At 35.1% G+C, this 17,549-nt stretch overlaps 1 protein-coding gene across 1 annotated transcript in view; it reads left to right on the top strand.

The window, feature by feature from the left end:
* RhoGAP1A (Rho GTPase activating protein at 1A) overlaps window positions 1–17,549 on the top strand; it is a 587,523-nt gene that overhangs the window by 484,395 nt on the left and 85,579 nt on the right. The gene's annotated exons all lie outside the window — the stretch shown is intronic.

Genomic DNA, 17,549 nt, shown 5'->3' with positions numbered 1-17,549 from the left:
TAGTGATGGCATAAAATACATAAGGAGAAGAATCTGAGCAGATTTGCATCCTGATTGCGTTACACCTACCGTGAAACACCCACTTAGTGCTAGGATCTGGGGTTGTATGACATCAAAAGGTGTGGGCAGAATTTGCATGATTAATGGGAATATAAATGCCCAAAAATACATAAATGAAAAACTTGAGCCCAAACCGAAGCCTTCCGCACGTGATCATTTTTAAGATAATGAAGCATTTATATTTCAACAGGATTCAGCTCCATGTCATGTTGCTGCTGTGTGCAAAAAGTGGTTTCAGGATAATCATATTCCACTGCTGGAAGGGGCTGGGAATAGCCCAGACCTTAACCCAATCGAAAATCTATGGAGCCGACTAAAGAAACTTGTTAGTCAGAAGCAACCCAATTAATAGAAGCAATAATTCAATCTTGGGTTCACATTATAACAGCTGCAGAACTAAAAAAACTTGGTTCACTCCATGGGAAGGCATTGTAAGGCCGTAATTAACGCTAAAGGTTACCCAACTAAGTATTAACTCACATTGTGAGAATTTTTGTATATCTCATTTTTCCTATGTGTTTCACTTTTCTTCTTTATAACTGCTTTTTTAAATAAAAAAATCCTTCATAAAAGTTATTGCATTACATACTTGATTAAATTATCTTTCCATTGATATATAATGTTATGGTATTACACCAAAAAAAAAATTGTGTTATGAGCCATCAAACCTCAAAAATACACTTTTTCTAAAAGGTTTCCACAGTTTTGGCCACTAGTGTACCTGTCACAATTTGAAAGTTCTGTGACAAATCAAAAATCTGTTATCTCTTCTTCAATAGCCTCTAGATCCTCTCCACAACTTCTTCACATTATAGTCCAGATGTAGCCTAATTAAAGCCACACACACACACACACTCATTTAGACTCATTCACTGACAAAGCACTCACAACCATCTCTGCCATATATAGAGGAACAGTAGCTTCTCTGTCCCCAGTTGTCTGTTCTTCAACAACCATATAAGCTGATGTGTTATTTTGGCTACTTTCGCAACATGTCCTCAAAAATTCAACTGCCTGTTCGATCACCCCGAAGTCTCTAGTCTCATCAATTTCCTGCAGTTCAATTCCATTAGTATAGTGCACAGTTTGTGATCTCTTCTTCTTCCCAAAGTGGATCACCTTATACTTGGCCACATTAAACTGACAATCATTTACCTTTGCCCATACTGCTGGTTCTATTTCAGTCTTCTTGCAGGATTTCTGCATCAGCAAACAACTGAATATTTCCCATTAAATAATTTCCTGTTTCATTAATGTATAAATTAAACAACAGAGGACTAAGTACTACATCCCGTGGTATACTAGTCACTTGCCTTCTCCTGAACTCAACTCCTCCACAAACTACCCTTTAATATCTGTCCATCAGCCATCCTCTGATCCAAATCACCAGATTCATATCCATCCCATTTTTTCTAATTTATGCAACAGTTTTCTATGTGGAATCCTTTAAAATACCTTTGCTAAGTCTAGCAATATCACTGAGTAGTCATTTCCTAACTCCATTAATTGTCAGTTTATTATAAAAAGTAAGCAAATTACTAAGGCAGGACCTATCCTTCACAAAACCATGTTCTCCCTTATAGAGTATCATATTCCTTTCCACCCAGTCCAGAATTCTGTCTTTCAGCAATTAATATAATGTATTAATAATTATTTTATATATATCATAATATTTATTTAATATTATATATATTATTTAAAATTATAGTGTGAAGAGTTTGTGCTTTACATTATTCTTTTTTAAAACAGATACGGAAACCTTGCTCATTAAAATTAAGAAAACATGAACCTTCAGTTAAACGAAGATTAGAGATACATTTTTATCTGTATATAATCATGCTGCAATTCTGTTTCATTTCTGTTCATACAAAAAAATATCCTGTTAAGAGAGCAAATAGAGCAGTCTTGAAGAAATTTGTGGGCTCAAACTGACTGTAGAAAAATTATAATGCAAGTTATCTGACTTATTAATTATGGAACTTCTGCCATTAATTTTTACAGCAAGAGTTTTAAATGTTTTAACATTCAGATTACACATGAATCACAAACAGTAATTATAACCCATATGTTAATCCTTTTGCTGGTTATAGCAAATGATGTGTGTTCACTGAATTCCTCACAGGTAACTAGTCATCCTTCATGAAAAGGGTGTTGAGGCATTCTGTTTTTTCATTTCCGATCATATTTCTGATGTAATTAACCTTTCAAAAATAGGAGATAATTAATGCATTGGTTTCCCCTTTCAGTCATTTCTGACCGTAGGTGACTTTGTAAGCATTACTCACAAAGTATTCCTGGTGAGGTTTTTACAGGGTAGTTCACCATTGCTCCCCAATGCTATCTGGACTCAGGACTGGCTTATGGCTGGGACGTATTCATGACTGTAATCCATGTGTGTTCACAGGGCTGGTTTGCCTGTTCTGGAGGACAAAAAACCCCGAGTTTCTGGTGAAAAAAACCCTGCCTCCGTATGAGACCAGATAAAGGTTCCTCATGTCACTGATGGGAATCGAATCCAGGTCTTTCCAACCAAAGGGCTTTATCTATACTGACTGAGCTATGGAAGCTCAATAAATGCATTATGATTTATTTTATTTTTTTTTGTTTTAATTATAGGCATCTCATAAAAATACATCTCTTGGCATATACGAAGTATACACCATTATTATTACTGTTTCGATTTTCCTATATTTTTTCCACCTTAGAAAAACAGAGATACAACAATGCAGGCAAACTCTGAAAGCTCTTCCTGCATTGTGAAATTATTCTTGGATGTTGGTGATTGTAATTGCTGTAGGAGATATTAGTCACTATCCTTACGGTTGGACATAATCTTGAAACTATTCTTTGTGGCTATGATATCACACAATAGTTTTTGCTCATGTGGTACCTGTAATGGAAGGTTTTTCCTCTCTCTTTCTTTCCCCATCATTTAGCTTTTTTTTTTTTTTTTTTTTTTTTTTTTTTTTTGCTTATGTTTATTGTTTGATTTTGGTTTTTAATTATTATTATTATTAACAAAGACCTCCACGGAGTCAGGGACTCATCAAGGGAGGCTTGTACTACTTGCACATGCAACATCCAATGGCAATCCATTCCAATTATGTACCACTCTGAGAGAAAATTCTAGATCTCTCCCCTTTCTTAATGGAATTCATTCTCGGCTTTCAAAGATAACCTCTCATACTTTCCCCACTCTCCATAAAATGAAAAATTCCAAATGAAATCCTTTCTGAAATTTATTCAGCTGGCTTCTCCCCATAACATCTTTGCTTATTCTGTTATCTATTTTCATATTTTATTTGCCATCTCACCAAAAATTCTGCCTAAATAGCTAAAATGTTTTGTTCTTTATTCAAAATTCAGCTGGTTTTCTCAGTGTTCCTGCCTAATTTCACAGTGTTTGGCCTTTTTATTGCTGCTTTTCATGTCAAATTTGTTACAATAGTTATCCAGTTTAGTTAAGGAATGCTGAAGATTTTACTGGATTTATTTAAGAATATAATATTGTCTTCATGAAGTAAAGAAATAAGAGTAACAGCTTCAGTTTTGTTATCAGTCCTAATGCCACTTTTTCTTCTTAATGTGATCCATGTAGATGATTACTAACAGTGGGATAGTGTGCACCCTTGACTTATACTTGATTTTATATCAAACTATCTTCCTGTATTTCCTTTAGTTTTAATTGCTGCTGACTTACACCTTAAATATAGACTATGTATGCTCTGTGTAACATCCTGTTGTATGCTGTATAATTGTAAATGTTTTCAAAAGCTTTTCTCTTGTTACCTTGTCATATTTCTCTTCAAGTTTTCTTCTTCTTCTTTAAGTGCTGTTTCCTAACAGAGTTCAGCAACCATCTTCGCAAATTTACTTCTGTCTTTAGTGGTTCTGATTAAGAGCTCTTTGTTCAGTTTAGTCCAGTTTTTTATATTGTCTAGCCACGATATTTTCTTCTTCCAGGTTTTCTCTTTCCATTGATTTACCTTCTAATATTACCTGGAGAATATTATATTTATGGTTTCTCATTATATGTCCTAAGTAGGCAGTTTTCTTCTTTTTGCGACATTAATTAATTCTAGATTTTTATTTATTCTTAGTTCATCTTCATTCTTTACTTTTTCTGTCCTTGTGATCTTGAGCATCCTTCTAAATATCCACATTTCAAAGGTTTCCAGTTTTTTTATTGTATTTGCCTTTAATGTCCATGTTTCAACTCCATATAGTAAACTTACCCACTTCATCATTCATACTTGAATTTCAGTGTTTAAGTTGTTAGATAAAATGGATTTCATATTGATAAAGGACTGTCTTGCAATTTCAATTCTTGATCTTATCTGCATATCACAGTCTGGACTTTCATTTAGCCAGGATCCCAGGTATTTGAATTTCTTCACTTGTTTGATTTTATTTCCATTTAGAATTAAGTCATCTGTTATCAAAGGGTTATTGCTTATTATCATAAGTTTTTTTTTTTTATGTTAATTTTTAGGCCCATTTCTGTACTTTCTTTGTTGACACATTCTAGGAGTAGTTGAAGATCTTGAATATTTATTGTAATTAAAGCAGTATCATCTGCACAGCGTAAGTTATTTATTAATTGGCTATTTATGATTACTCCTTCTTTTCTTCCTTCTAAGGCCTTGAGAAATAAGGCTTCTGAGTAGATGTTAACAGAAGTGGAGATAGCACACATCCTTGTCTCACACCTCTTTTAATTTTAATATTGCTTGTCCTGATGTTGTCTGTTAGGACGGATGCAGTCTGGCTCCAGTAGAGGTTTTTAACAATTGTAACATACTTATCATCTAGGCCTAGTTGTTCTAAGATGTTTATGAGTTTATTATGCTGGACCTTATCAAAAGCCTTCAGATCTTTGTGCTAAGATACATAAGCAGAAAAGTGCTTCTCTTGTTCCTAGTCCATTTCTGAAACCAAACTGAGTTTCACTAATAAGATCAACACATTTTTGGTATATTCTGTTATGAATAATTTTTAGAAATATTTTGAGTCTGCCTCATTAGACTAATCAGTCTAATGAGGCCCTTCCTTTAATGCATAACATTAGACATATCCGCAAGGAGATGTGTTTTGCATTATAGGAGATACTGAGACAGGAGTGTTGGTAGCTTGCTCCACGTTTGCAACGAGTTGTCCTGGTGTTGTACCACCTTACCCCAGTTCTGAAGATACTTTCAGGCTCAAACTTTGTTTGCTCACACTTGGATAAAGGATTAAACTAAATTTATTATAATTCTTCTTTTAGTTTCTTCCATATATTCACTTCTAGTTCATCATTATTGGAGTTCCAAGTTATTTTTCTGTTAAGTTCTAATTTTAGTTCCTCTTCTTTCTCTTCATGTTCTTTAAGTTTTTTTTTTTTTCATCTGTTTTGTTTTCTGGATTTTCTTTAGTCTACTAGTGGATTATAGTCTGAACCAATGTTAGGATCTAAAACATTAATTGACTAAGATGTAAATCAATTTGGTTTCTGACTATACTGTTGCTATTGTCTTGTAGAGATTTCCATGTGTAGGGTCTTCTGTGTGGTAATTGAAACCAGATATTTGTAATTACTAGGTCTTCTTGACAAAATTGTATTAATCAATCTCCTCTGTCATTATCCCAAGTCCAAACTGTCCTATTGTGACTGCAGATGCTTCTTTCCCTACTTTTGCATTATAGTCTCCCATGATGTTGATGTCACGTTTCTTTGTCATTTTGAGAAATTCTTTCAGTTAAGAACAGAAATGGACAATTTCTGTATCACTCTTGTCTGCAGTTAGTACATATACTCGTATAACATTGATGTTGGTTGCTTGGCTCTTGAGTTGTAGGAGCATTAGCCTATTGGAGAATGGAATAAAATCGAGTACACTTTTTGATGTTTCTTTACTTATTAATATTCCTACTCCACATCAGTGAGTATTATTACTGCTTCCAGAGTAATATAGGATCATATTGTTGGAGCAGCATTCACCTGAGCCTGGCCATCTTATTTCACTCAAGCCAAAGATTTGTATTTTTAGTCTTCTTATTTCTTCAGTAACATTTCTCAGCTTTCCAGCTTCAAACATACTTCTGACATTCCACATTGCTATTTTGATTGGTTAATCGGAGATTCTTAGCACCCCGTCCCATTTAAGGGACATTGGGAACTCAGGGATATTGTGTTTGTCATGGTGGTTGGTTTGGGAAGGTTGAATGCAGTAGTTTCCCCTGTTGCTTTCTGCATCACAGTACTATGGCCATTAAGGAAGTTCTATCCAGTCTTGAATGTTGCTAATGTCATTCATCTTCAACCTCAAGATCAGTAATAGTGTATGCTACTGCCTGCAACCATGAAAGTTGATTCGCCATATCTGACTACTCCCTCTGCATAAGATGAAATGAAATAGGAAAGTTTACTCCTAGCCCTCAAATACTCTAATAGCATGAGGGGGGGGAATAAAAGAAAGAAGGGGATGGACCAGTTCATGATCATAGTATTTAATATAAAACTTGTGTTTTCTTCTAGCCGAATAAAAGCAGATCTTCCTGTTTGTCTGAAATAAGATAACCCACAAGAGCAAAGAATCTGGTACACACTTGGATAATTGAGAGGTGGAAGCCTGTTCTTAGGAAAAGTGAGAAAGGTGAAGATTTTTCTGATGGAGTGAAAGGCAGCATTACTTCGACACAACATTACCATTACTTCGAAACTATTCAACTTACAGACCCCTGGCATCTGATCTTACCTGTAGTCAACTAAACAGATTTAATTATCTTACCAATAATGTTTCTGTTTAGAATGAAGATCAAAAGAAAAAACTTAAAACCCTCTTTGGTCGTCCACTTAGATTGTATGGTCTTCCCAAAGTTCATAACCCAGGTATTCCATTAAGACAAGTCATGGACTATATAAGATGTCCCACTTATAAAATTTCTAAATTCTTATCTAATTTACTTGCTACTTATATAAAAAATACTTTGGGTTTTAAAAAATAAAATTTCTGATCTTCATTTGGATGCTTCAGATATTATGATTAGTTTAGGTGTTATATCCTTGTTTATTAATGTTCCTTTATCTGACATCACATCATGGAATTACTTCAACAAGAAGAATTTCCTTCAGATGTTGTTAAACTGTTTGATTTTGTGATACATTTTGGTTATTTCTCCTTTACAAATAAATTATATCAACAAATTGATGGAACAGCCATGGGCAATCCTATTTCTCCTACTATTACCAACTTCTTCATGGAACACTTTGAATAATGTATTTTTGATAACATTTTGCATAGAATTACTCACTGGTTCAGATAATAGATATTTTTGCAATTTGGAATTGCTCTTCCTCTGAGTTACAGCAGTTTCTTTCTAAATTAAATGCACTTCATCTAATTCACCTTAGAAGAAGAAGTAAATAAGCAATTAGCCTTTTTAGATCTTTTAATAGTCAATCAGATGGTATCCTACATTTTTCAGTTTTTTTGGAAGAAGACTCATACTGGCTGTTATATTGTTGGAGGTGATAGAACTGAAGCATCAGACTATAGGCCTATCTGTGTGTCAAGTGTTGTAGCTAAGTTGTTGGAGAAGCTTCTGAGAACTAGGATCCAGAATTGGGTTGACAACAATGGTATTATCTTTGATGGACAGCATGGGAGGTCATGTTTTAGTAATCTACTTACTTATTATAATAAAGTGACTGCTTCCATGGACAGAGGAGAAGGATACACAATAATATACTTCAATTTTACAAAGGCTTTTGATAGATTACCACATGATAAGTTGATAGTCAAACTGGAGTGGATGGGGTTGGATATTAGATTGGTGCATTGGATTGGAGACTGGCTATCTGATAGGTATCAACAAGTTGTGTATGGGGGAGCAATATCCAGGAAAAGGAAAGTTACTAGTGGTGTGCTCAGGTGTCTGTTTTACGGCCATTGCTGTTTAATATATTAATGATATTGGTGAAGATTTGGATGGAGATATTCAGTTGTTAGCAGATGATGCAAAGTTGGGATGAACCATGAAGAGTAGAGAAGATGTGGCCTTACAAGAAGACTTGAATAAATTGAGTGATTGGGCACGGAAATGGGGATGTGAGTTCAATGTTGAAAAATGTAAGGTTTTAAAATTTTGAAAACAAAGATAGGATGCAGAATTTATGCTTGATAAGGATATATTGTTGGAGATGGAAGAAATAAGAGATCTAGGGGTGATAGTGGATAAGGATCTGAAATTTAGGGAACACATAGCCAAAATTGTGAAGACAACATAAAGGCTTCTGGGAATGATGCAGAGGACACTGACTTGTAGAAGTAGGGAGATTCTTGTTCCATTGTATAAGGCTTTGATTAGGCCACACATGGACTGTTGTGCCCAGATTTGGTCACCTAGTTTTCAGAAGGATGAAGAGATGTTGGAGAGAATCCAGAGGCGATTGACTAAGATAGTTTCTAACCTCAGGAATGTCGACTATGAGGAAAGATTGAGAAGATGCAACTTGCGGAGTCTGATGGACAGGAGATGGAAGGAGATATGATAGACCTACAAGTTATTAAGGGGTTCTATAGGATCAATGCTGGAGAGGTTCTACAGAAAATAGTGGGAGATCAGGGAAGAACCAGAGGTCATCCCTGGAAGCTGTATAAGGAGGGTGTGAGTAGGGGAGTGAGAAGCAGGGTTTTTTTCATGCAGAGTTGTGAATGCCTTGCCAGAGTGTGGTGTCTGCAGAGAATTTGAGTGTGCTTAAAGCACAGTATGATGAGCTGTGTGTTTGATAAAAGGACCTCCTAAATGAGTCTTTTACTCCATGGGATCTTGGGTAATAATTATAATAATATCTAAGCTGAATCTTATCACCATCCTAGTTGAAAGGCTGGAACTATTAAAACATTAGTACATCATGCCCATTGTAACAATTCGTCTGTTCTTCAGACGTATTGTTACTGAAAGAATTATAATATATTAATTCCACCCTTTTTATCTAATAGTTTTAAGAATTCTTTCATCAAAAGAGCTTTTAACAGTTATGGTATTTCTTATAGTGCAGATGTGGTACCACTGCAAGAGGATTTGAATAAACTAGAAAGATGGACAAATGAATGGGGGGGGGGGGGGCTGGTCAGTTTAATACAGCAAAATGTAACGTCTTGAGGTTTGGGACACTTCATACTCTATTGGAGAAGGAGTCATACTGGAGGAAGTAGGGGAGACAAGAGATCTGGGGTTGATGATTGATAGAAACCTGAAATTCAGGGTGCATATTGCAAAGGTAGTGAAGGTAACACAGAGGATTGCTGCAATACTGAGAAGTACACTGACCTGCAGAGATAAAAGAGTTATCATTCCATTGTATAAGACCCTGATCAAACCACACTCAGACTATCGTTCTCAAATTTGGTCCCTAGGATTTGAAGAGGATAAATTAACTGTGGAAGGGGTACAGAGGCTGATAACAAAAAAGGTTTCAGGACTGTACAATGTTAGTTATGAGGATCGGCTGAAGGAATGTGGACTGCAGTGTTTGGTAGATAGAAGAAGTTGAGGTGATATGATTGAGACTTTTAAACTGTTGAGAGGTTGTTACAGGGTTGACACTGGGGAGTTCTTTCGTTTGGTGGAACAGCGGGAAGGAGTGATGAAGAGGGGCCATCCCTGGAAGTGACGAAAGGAAGCTGTGAGCAAGAGGTTGAGGAGTGGTTTCTTTGCATGGAAGGTGGTTGAACCATAGAATGCATTGCCTGATATAGTGGTGAGAGCGAGAACGGTCAATGAGTTCAAGGAGTGGTATGATAGACTGTGTTTCCTAGGAAGGACCTCCGGTGATGAGTCTTTTGACTCCATGGAGGCCTGAATAATAATAATAATAATAAAATACAGAAGAAATAACTCGCATTCCTATCCCTTATGTACAAGGCATTAGTGAATGCATAGTGAAAATTTTAAAACTACTGAATATTTTTGTTACCTTTTGTCCCATCAAAAAAATCTCCAAGCTTCCACCTGTATCCAAACAAACAGTCTAGTCCTAACACTCTTACACTGTTTCCAGGGTGACACCTCATTCTCTCTCTCTCTCTCTCTCTCTCTCTTCTCATGCACTGTACTGAAAAAAAGTCATTGTGTCAATCCTGTACAACCCCTTTAATAACTTATATGCTTCTATCATATCTTGACTCTTACACCTATTAGCTAGTTTTTGGAACCCACAGACCTTCAGCCTGTTCTCATAGAAGCATTTCAGAAACCTGCTACAATCTTTGTCATTCGCCTTTAATTCCTCTCCACAACTTCATCACCACAGAATCCAGGCAACCAGATTTATGTGAAGTAGTCCAGATGTGATCTTATTAGTGCCTTATAAAGTGGAACAATAACTTCCCTATCGCTGCTTGTTAATGTGTTCTTCAACAATCATATAATTTGATGTGTTGTTTTGGCCATCTTTGCAATATGCCCTCTAAACTTCAGTTCTCTGACCACAGTCACCCCAAGTCCTTTGCCTTGTCATCTTCTTACTGTTCACAGGCAAAAATATTTAAGTCATCCTGCAAGATCTCTGTATCACCTTTGTGAACTATAGCTCTTCCCAGTTTTGCATCATCATCAGTAAATAAGTGGATATTTCCTGTCAGATTATTTCCAATATCATTAATGTACAAATTAAATGATATTGGAAATATCATTTAATATTGTATATATAATTGGTACATATAATTGGAGTACTCAAGGCTTAGTACACCAAGTACTAAGCCTTGAGGTGCAACACTAGTCATATGCCTTCTCCTGGACTCAACTGCTCCATATACTACTCTTTAATATCTGTTCATCAGCCACTCCCCACTCCAAATCACCAGCTTCAGATCCATTCCAATTCACTCCAATTTATGCAACAGAGTTCCATATGAATCCTGTCAGATGCCTTTGCAAAGTTATATACATTATATGTATATATAATTATATAATTTTTATTTATTTATTTTTCTTTATTTATTTGTTTGTTTGTTTATTTTTTGCTTGATATGCCAGGATTTGAGTAATAATCTGGAATATCTAATTGATATTCATTCTGACCTACTAGATTTTATGTTTTAATAAAATAAATTTATAAAATTTAAAGTTATCAAAACAGTTTGTAAATAAACTTATGTTGTATAAAGTATTGCTAAACTTCAGCATACCCTTTTTTTTGTAATAACAACGGAGCCTCAAAGCATTCCGTGGTTGATCTTCAAGTTAATAATGCATTTATTTTGGCCAGTAAACAAAGAATTTTGTTACTCCTTCCTTTAATATGGCAAATTCTGTAAAATAAGATAATTTTCCTTCCCTTATTTCATTTATCAAATAGTCTGTCATTTAATATTTTAACTTTTTGCTTTGCAATTTATTTATTTTATTTCTTTGCAAGAGATAAAAATCAATTTCACATATGTGAAAATACATAAATAATCTGTTTTGAAATTTTAGAAGAGAATCAGCCTTAACAATGAATTTATTCACTAATAATAAATTTACTCTCTTATTTTTCATATCAGTACAATGAAACCTAATTTTTTTCATTTTATTGACAATATTGCAACTTACTATTTTCAAATGTTGGTGTTAAAAATGGTTATGCTAATATTGATAAATTACATGTTTTCAATGAACATTTATTAAAATATATCATCATCATGCGTATCGAGGATTTAGGCCTAGGATGTCCTGGTTTTCTTTTTCCTAATGGCTTGTACTTTAAGACTTGTTTTGGTAATCTTTCTATTTTCATTCTTTGAACATGTTCCATCCATTTATGTTTATATTTTTTAATTTTTTCTATTACTGATTCATGGTTTAATTCTTTCATAATTTCTTCGTTTCTCATCATCATCATCATCATCAAATTCCTGCCATGTACCCACAAGGGGTGTACAGGATATGATAGTACTACATGAAAAAAAATTACATCATTATTAATTTCCTATCTACAATTTTCCTCCAAATCAGTCTGTTACTTGTCAACACTCCAACATTATCAGATCTTATATTTCTATCGTCTAAAGCACTTTGTACCGTATCAATCCACCTATATCTTGGTCTTCCTCTGGGTCGTTTTGCTGCCAACCTGGCAGAGAACACTTGTTTTGCTAATCTTTCTTCGCCCACTCTGTTTAAATGAACATACCACCTGAGATTAGCTCTGCTAACGCATTCCTGGATGCTGACAATGTCAAGTTCTTTCCTAATATCCTCGTTTTTAATATGATACTGCCATTGATGCCATCTGTTCACGCCTATAATCTTTCTCAGGACTCTCATATCTGTAGTCTCTAGTCTTTGGTCAAGTGTTTTACTTCTGACCCAGCTCTCAGATCCATAAGTTAAAACTGGTTTGAACACTGTCTTGTATACAGCTAATTTAGTGTTCCGACTAATTTCTCTGTTATTCCATATGAATTTATTCAATTGACTTCCCACCATACCAGCTTTGCTGATTCTGTTGTCTATTTCTATATTTAATTTACCATCTTCAGTAAAAATCGTGCCTAAATAGCTGAAATGTTTTACTTGTTCCACAGGCTCTCCATTCACAACACAGTTGACATTTTCAATGATTCTGCCTATTTTCATTGTCTTTGTCTTTTTATTGCTGACCTTCATGCCATATCTATTACAACAGCTATTCAATTTAGTCAGAGAATCTTGCAGACTTGTAGCGGATTTATTTAGAAGTATAACATCATCCGCATAAAGCAAAGAGCTGATATTAACATCTCCAATTTTGATATCATGTTTAATACCACTTTCCTTCATAATGTGATCCATATAGATAATGAATAACAAAGGGGATAATGTACATCCTTGTCTCACACCAGATTTAACATTAAACCATCTTCCTGTACTTCCTTCAATTCTAACTGCTGACTTACAACTCAAATAAAGACCAAGTATTGCTTGATATAATGCCCCATTGACACCATATAACTGCAGCGTATTGAATAGCTTCTCTCTTGGCACCTTGTCATATGCCTTTTCCAGATCGACAAAACTTAAATACAGATCTTTGTTATATTCCCATGCTTTCTCGACTATTTGTCGTAAAGTGAAGATCTGATCCTGACAGCCTCTATTTGGCCTGAATCCAGCTTGTTCTTCACCAAGCTTTTCTTCCACAATTCTTCTCAACCGTATACTTTTGCATAGATCTTGCCAGGAACACTCAGTAGGGAAATACCTCTGTAATTCTCACATGCAGTTTTATTTCCCTTTTTATATATGGGTACTATGAGAGCTCTACTCCAATCATCGGGAATTCGTCCCTCTGTCCAGGCTTTCTGAACTATGCAGTGCAGCCACTGTAAGACTCTTATACCACCATACTTCAGCATTTCTGGTCAAATATCATCTATTCGACCAGAAATGCTGCTGCCTTTCCACATTTCAAGTCTTTGATGGCTTTTTCTACTTCAAGTATGGATATGTATTCCTGACTGCATGCCTGGTCAGTGTTTTTTACCACTGTGCTGTCATCACTGCTTGTTTCATTTAGCAGTTTTTCAAAGTAATTACTCCATACTTCAAGGATATCTTTTTCTCCCATTTTCATGTCACCTTTATCATCTCTAATTCCTTTTATAGCACTCTTTCCTCCATTCTTAAGCTTCTTCACCAACCTCCAGAATATTTTGCTGCTTTCTTGATATTTATTTTCTATATTCTTGCCAAAGTCCTCCCATGACTTTTGTTTAGCTAGTTTTACACAGTGTTTAGCATTGTTTCATTTGTCTCTATATTCTCTAAGTGCACAAGCTGACTTATTTGACAGGAACTTTTGGTATGCTTTCTTCTTTTCCTTCACTACCTGTTTAACTTTCTGTGTCCACCAGAGAGTTCTGATTTTTTTATCCTTACAGACAACCTCAACACATGCCTCTCTGGCAGAATCAATCAATGTTTTCTTCAGAGTTTGACACTGAATCTCCAAGGTTTGATTTCTGTTCTCAAACTCTTTCATTTTTTCTTCAATAATCTTTGTGTATTTTAGTCTACAGCTCACATCTGAGAGCTGCTCAACTTTTGTTCGCTTTAAAACTTTCTTACATGTTATTCTTTTCAATATGAAATTCAATTTTATCCTGCTCAAGACTAAATAGTGATCACTTCCAATTTCAAATCCTCTGTACACTCTGGTGTCCTGCACCAGGGAGAAAACATCACTATCAACAATAACATAATCAATGAGACTTTTCTTATTCCTAGCCTCTTCTCTCCATGTGAATTTGTGCACATTTTTATGTTGGAACATGGTGTTAGTAATAACCAGTCCATGTCCTGAGCAGAAATCCAAACAGATATTTGCCATTATTATTAGCTTTGCTCTTTTCTCCAAATTTTCCCAAAATATTTTTGTGTGTCTGACAATCATTTCCTACTCTGCTATTTAGATCCCCAACAAGGGCCAACTTTTCATTTTTCATCGTGTCAGTTGCTTTTTCTAAAGCCTCAAAAAATTCCTCCACTTCTACCTTAGTAGAACCTTCTGTGGGACCATAGGCACAAATAAGTCTCATTGTCCAGTTCCCCATTCTCATATTTGCCCACATTACTCTACTTGAGACTGACTGCCATTCAAGAAGATTAGCCTCGTATTTTGTGTTGAATACTATGGCTACTCCTTCTTTTCCTTGATTGTCATTGCCTGAATATAACATTTTGTGTTTATTGCTCAGAAAGATCTCACCAGTTTTGGTCTTTTTTGTTTTAGTCACCTCTATTATGTTGATCTGGTACTTATCTAATTCCTCAGCTAGCTCCATTTCTTTGCCATTCAGGCTTCTTACGTTGATAGTACCGATCTTTAACTCTGGTGATGTTGAGTTGGGGTTTATTTTCAGATTTGTTCCAGTAGCTGACTTTTTGCTGTTCACCCTGGTTCCCTGGCAAAAACAAAGGGGGCTTTGTTTAACCGGGCGACACCCCAACCGGCATGAAATTTTGTCATGTTGTACCATCATTTTTTATTTTGGTTTAACCAATAAGAATACAATTTGGTCGGCTAAATCCCAAATTGCCAGCCCATCCTCGTCCGTTCAGTATCCAAGTAGATACCCAACAGGGTGCACCAAGAGAAGGTGAGGATTGGACATTAGGTCAGAAGCCCTGGTTGGTTCTCTGCATTCCTTTAAAGGCTATGTGGAGGTCTCCTCTCAGTTATACAGCTTTGACCCTTAAGCACCCCTTCTTCGTTTCTTTTGTGATCAAATAGAGTATACTTTGCAGTTTTTCTCATAAACTTCATTTCTGCTGTTATTAATCTTTGTTTGTCTTTTTGTTTTATTGTCCAGATTTCACTTCCATACAATAAGACTGGCAGGGCTAATGTATTGTATACTTTTAGTCTGGTTTGTTTTTGAACTAGGTTTGGTCTAAATATAGAGTTAATTACCCCTGTTATTTTTAAATATTTTGCAATTTTTACATTTATATATATCTTTTTCATTTTCATATGTGATCATACATCCTAGGTAGTTAAATGAATTCACCTGTTCTAAGATCTTGTTATCTATTACTATCTTAGTTCTTGCTGGATCTTATCCTTTAAAAACTATCGTTTTTGATTTTTCTGTTGATATTATCATACCATAATCTTTGGCTATCTCATTTAGATCTAAAATAGCTTTCTGTAAGTTATCTTCAGAATTTGTAATTATTATTTGGTTGTTGGGAAAAAGGAGAGTGTTTAAGTTCACAGTAGGAGAAAGTTTAATACCTTGATGGAAATTTTTATTCCATTTTATTATTATTTCATTTAGGTAAATATTAAAAAGAGTTGCTGAGAGGGGATAGCTTTGGTTTATCTCTCTTGTATATGATAGCTCATGATTTAATCTTATTTGTATTTGATTATTTGGTTATATACTTATGATAGCTTTTAGGATATTATTTGATATTTGTCTTACATTTAATATGCTAAATATGTTAATTACCTCATATATATTAAAATATACATGATGTAAAATTCCATTATATGAATTTGTATCATGCTTACAGTCCTATATAGTTGTTCTTTTTATATAAAAGAACAGAGGATGTCAGAGTTTATTATACACTTTTTGATTGTGAGTTTTTTAGTTTCCAGTAAGGTATATAAGTGGAACCTTAGTACCTTTAGCTTCAAACTTCAACAGCTGCTCTTTTTTATTTTTTTTTATTTTTTTATTTTTATTTATTTATTATAATTTTTATATAGGATGCTCATTTCATTAATAATAGCCAATGTGTAACTACACTGCTCAAAACAGTTAGGGGGATATTTTAGTTTCTGTCGGATAATTATGAATTTCTGCAAATAATTATAACTATTGGGCACTTTATACATGAATAAATATTTATTTCTTATGGATAGGGTGTAATTGATGAGATATTGTTTAAACAATTGATATTTATTACAAATTTAACAAATTATACATTTTAGCATGGAATAATTTTAACAAGAATAGCCAAAAATGCTTTTGTTAATTTTTAATAGGGCGTATGGTCACCATTAACAGCCAAAACAGTGGTACATCTTGATTGCATGGACTGGATAAGATGATCAAAGTTCTTGTGGGATATTTCCCCACTCTTCTGTGAGAGCAATTTCAAGCTCTTGAAGCGATCGTGGTGGCACCAATCAAGCAGAAACACGCCCACCTAAAGCATCCCAGGCATGTTCAATTGGATTACAATCCAGTGAACAGGCAGGCCAGTCCATTCATTCAATATCTTCTTCCTCAAACCACTCGTACCAAATTTGCATGATGTGGACAAGCATTGTCATCCATACAAATAAATTCTTGGCCAATTGCAGCAGCATATGGATGAACTATAGGTGCCAAAATCTCATCGCGATACCTTTGGGCTGTTAAGGAACCATTTCCGATAAAATAGAGATCAGTATGGCCACCTATTCTTATTCCAGCCCATACCATCAAACTCCCACCTTGATGTTTTGGTCTTTCATGAACAAACTGTGGATTATTTCTTGTTCCACTTTCACACCATATCAAGATACGTCAGTTATCTGGTTGCAGACTGAACCTGGACTCGTTAATAAAAAAGTACACGAGCCCAATCCTTATTTGTCCAGTTCCAGTGTTCCTGTGCCCAAATTCTACAGGCTCTTTTGTGATTTGCAGTAAGTGGAATGCAAACCATTGGTCTTCGAGCATATAAACCTAGCCAAGAAGACGATTTTGAACATTTCCCGTCTCCAGACAGTGATTCCTAAGTCACGAAATTATGCTTTGAGATACACGACACACTTGAGCAATAACTTGCTGCATTTGTCCAGCTTCCAATTGACCAATGGCTCCAAGCCATGGATTCCAGGATATCATGTTGCTCTGCTATTTTTAACAAAATAATGGGTGGTAGCTGACACAAGTTTACAATTGAAGTGATAATTATGCACTGTGGAAGTGAGTGCAACAAGCCACTTTTATATCCCTCCACATGCTAACGACTAAGACACG

This window comes from Typopeltis vanoorti, chromosome 24, assembly GCF_054136105.1.
Source record: "Typopeltis vanoorti isolate ZY-2024b chromosome 24, IOZ_Tvanoo_1.0, whole genome shotgun sequence".
In the NCBI taxonomy this organism is placed as follows: Eukaryota; Metazoa; Arthropoda; class Arachnida; order Uropygi; family Thelyphonidae; genus Typopeltis; species Typopeltis vanoorti.
The sequence above is the reverse complement of the archived record's forward strand: the minus strand, read 5'-3'. Positions and strand labels throughout refer to the sequence as shown.